Here is a 3,899-nt window from a genome sequence, read left to right as displayed (position 1 = left end):
GCTTCTGAATATTATGTATTATTATTTTGTGTAGGAACAACTGATGCAATAAATCCATATTTGGAGTAAAGACTTCTGGTTTTTACACTAATGCAGTTCTTCGTGAGAAACATGGATGACTTCTACATATCACATATCATAGCCTTACCCTTAATTCAAAATATCCCAAGAGCAGAAAGACTACCCTTCGAAGGACATCAAAGAATTACACAATTAAAAGTAAGTGCCATTGTGATTTTATGTGTGTGAGACTTCTATTGAATTCACCTTTGTACCACGTAGATGCCACTGTTTTTAAAGATGACTTTATTACCATTGGTCATTACACAGATATTAAAATGTGTTTATTTACTGGTAAGCAGTTGTGTTACAACCGTCAGGGCAACCTGCGTTTGCTCGTGTTTCAAGCGCAGATTTGTGACATTTTAAGGAGCTGCTACGACGACCTTGCCAGTGGGGGTCATCATGGCAGACAGCATACATTGAAGGTTTTTGCATCTTACCACTGGAAAACTGCACGGGAGGATGTAAATAAGTGGGTAAGATATTTTGGTTTCTTGAACTATGTGTTCCTCCAAATGATAATTAGGATATTCTTACTGTAACTCCAGATTAAGCCTAATAAGTTCTTTGTAAGTTGTGATGCATTTTTATTTTTGAAGTTACTACTTTGTTCCAAATATGCAAGATACTTTGAGGGAAATAAACTATTATAATTAATTTAATACCCCATTTCAAAGGTTGATGAGTGTCCCAGCTGTCAGCATCATGAGACAGTTAAAACTGATGCTCCTGTTCTTCATCCCATCCAAGTTCAGGAAGCTTGGAGTGTCCGTGGGAGAGATCAGATTGGTCCCCTTTCTACCACTGCAATGGGCAAAAGGTAGCATTAAGTTTTGTAGCGTGTGTCTGTGTATAAATTCATCCAAAGTCAATATATGCAGTTGTTGGATTTAAAAAAACCAACAGAATATGACAGTCATGGATGCAACGAATGTCAAAAATTAACTGAATCTCATGTTGCAGGTTTATTCTAACAGCTACAGATCTTTTTAAAAAAATGGGTTGTGGCAAAATTGCCCCGGAGGTGTCAAGAGAAAATTGTCAGTATTTTGCAGGAATTTGTAAAAGAGGTATAGCTGTTCAATTGTACTTTATTTTTCAAGGCATTAACTAATGTGTTTACAGGTCAACAGTAGTGTTTTTCAGACTTTGGGTATGACACATTGCATTTCATCAGCCTACCATCCCCAGGCCAATGGACAGGGTGAGCGCACCAATCATAATGAATGTCATGAGTTCCTTAAACTCCAGCCAGTGAAGACTACTGAACACACAACACTTGCACACCAGAGGAACTAACACATGCACTATGTTATTAATTTTCAATGTTCACATTTCAGCCAACTTATCCCCAATCTATTTGATGATTTTCATATGTTTTATTTCGCCTAACCTGTTTTTTACATGTGTACCTTCTGAAGTTCTCAAGAAGGTGGTGCTCCTGGAAGGAGATTGGGCATATTTAATACTGGGTTAGGGTGTTAAATGTGTCCACAATCAGCTTCAAGTCAGAGACTTGATCGTAAGTGCTTTATTTAAGGGTACAGTTATGTATGTTCTCACCAGCTCTATAAAAACTTCACCTGTGGTTCATAATTTGTTTTCCACAAATGTAGCTACATGGAATGGGTTTCCTGCCTCCGACAAACAAAATTTCAATGTGATGTACAACCTGCTGTGGATGTGGACAGTTGTACAAAAACAGCACACGTGGTAAACAATAGTGATGGGACGAGCGACACTGGTGCATCAGCACAGTGCCGAGAGCTCAAGAGTGAAACCTCGTATCGGTGCGTGTATTGCTTTAAGAAAGGATCACGTGACCGATACAGGAACTGTATCGTTTGGATGTGGCGTGCCAAAGTGTGTTTATAAGGAAACAAACTGTATCAACATGTCGTGGGTTTGTCGAATGGAGTTTTGCTTGATCATGGATCTTTTTCTCCGGTGTGGAATAATTTTGATCTCGTGACGCCAAACAAGGTAAATCTTTTTCTCCTTTACTATTTTTTAAGGTGGCGCATTGCACTCACTTATCAGTTTATCAAGTCAATGACCTGTGATACATATGAAAGTCAGTTAAAAAGCCTTACAGTTGCTTTATTCATGTTATCATGTAATTATGAGATCCTGATCTCGTAATCATGAGATAGGGTGCCTATTTTTTTTAATGCAATTTTCTGGTAAGAGGTTTGAATTGTTTTCAGATAAATTTCCTTTTTATGTTATTGTAGGTGAAGTGTCGGCTCTGCTCCACAGAGCTATCTTATATCAATAAGAGCACTTCATCAATGCTGAGTCATTATAGAGCTCGGCATGGCAATGAAGAATTGGCAGCTACTCGTGAGAATACCCCTGGTATGTTGAAATTCTCTCTAAAAATTGTGCTAAAAAAACATGCATGCAAACAGACAGGCTCAAGGCCTGGTATCGAATCTCCAACCCTCTTGCTGTGATGCGACAGTGCTAACCACTATACCACCATGTCGTCTTATGTCTATTTGATATTGTTTGTAAAATTACAGTCCTTTTATTAAGCTTTTGACAAAATAGTTCCTTTTGGGCTGCAGTTCCTAACAAGCAAGCAGTGGATGAGGCAGTGGTCAATATGATCAAAGACTGTCAGCCACTCAGCTTTGTTGAAAATGAGGGATTCAGGGAGCTCCTGTATCACCTGTTTATTATCATGTGATAATAAAGTAATGATTACCTATTTTTTTAGGGCACATTCTCTGGAAAACATTAGATCTGGAGTTGCAGAGACCCAGAAGACGAGGAACGCAACAGCTGACTCAATTATTGAAGTCCAACGCTACCTGGCAGAAACAAACACACCCAGAAACCAAGATCCTTTGCAATATTGGAAATTGAACCAGGAAATATACCCACATCTTCATCAACTTGCACTTAAAACTCTCTGCTCACCATCATCGTCTGTTCCATGCAAAAGAGTATTTTCCAAGGCTGGGGAGCTGGTGTGTAAGAGGAGAAATCGCCTTGGAGCAAAGAGACTCCAAAAACTTTTGTTCCTCAATAAAAATTCATGAACTAATCACTTTTTTGTCTTTTATTTCATATGATTTAACAGTAAAGTTGACAAATGTGCACATAAAAAGTAAAACAATTGTAACTCAGAATTTTTACTCTAGTTTGCTATATTTTACATACCAACTCAGTTTTAGAATTTACACGAACAAGGAATTTCTTTACCTGCAATGATTTCATAACTACTGCAGGGGTCACTATTGGGTGACCAACACAGTATCAATACAGTGCCGACACAGTTTGTTTAGTGTGTCAATACACTCCTTGAGGTATCATCGTCCCATCACTAGTAAACAAAACTGAATGATTGGATTCTGTCTTAACAATTAGTTTTGATTTAAATAGTCATAAACCACATGCGAGTGTTGTGATCATTTATCTGTACGATTTTCATTCATTAATTTTTTTACAGGATGTGTTGGAACAGGGAAGAGGGGAGAACTGCAAGGGATTTACTCTGAAGATCCTTATTCAGGACACTTTAGCGGCCAAATGCAAAAGTGCCTTAAACTTAAGGCAAACACATTAAAGTAGACTTAATTTGGTAATTAAAGTACATAGAATAAAGGTCTAAAACAGTTATTGAGTTGTGGTATTGATTAGAGGAGCTATGTTATGTGTTTTACATTTTATTATTTGATAAGAAATTCAAGTTTTGCAATTTTTGCAAACTAGATTTATTTTTGCTTCCTTTTTAGCATATTATCTGTGGCCTGCTGTGGAGACGAGCAGAAAACTGTATTCAAAACTTATGCATTTGTTTTAGCGCTAATGCTTAGTTTTTTTGTTTC

At 37.5% G+C, this 3,899-nt stretch overlaps 1 long non-coding RNA gene across 2 annotated transcripts; it reads left to right on the top strand.

Moving 5' to 3' along the window:
• The first annotated feature begins 1,576 nt into the window (after nucleotides 1–1,576).
• Nucleotides 1,577–3,118, top strand: LOC105357006 (uncharacterized). Of its 2 annotated transcripts, XR_911037.4 has the most exons (3): nucleotides 1,577–2,046; nucleotides 2,298–2,421; nucleotides 2,786–3,118. It is a non-coding gene; the product is annotated as an uncharacterized LOC105357006 (long non-coding RNA). The 2 variants fall into 2 exon arrangements; XR_013653217.1 differs by having other exon boundaries at nucleotides 1,577–2,421.
• Nucleotides 3,119–3,899: the final 781 nt, after the last annotated feature.

Source organism: Oryzias latipes, chromosome 22 (genome assembly GCF_053564925.1).
Source record: "Oryzias latipes strain Hd-rR chromosome 22, Olatipes_Hd-rR_3.1".
Taxonomy (NCBI): domain Eukaryota; kingdom Metazoa; phylum Chordata; class Actinopteri; order Beloniformes; family Adrianichthyidae; genus Oryzias; species Oryzias latipes.
The sequence above is the reverse complement of the archived record's forward strand: the minus strand, read 5'-3'. Positions and strand labels throughout refer to the sequence as shown.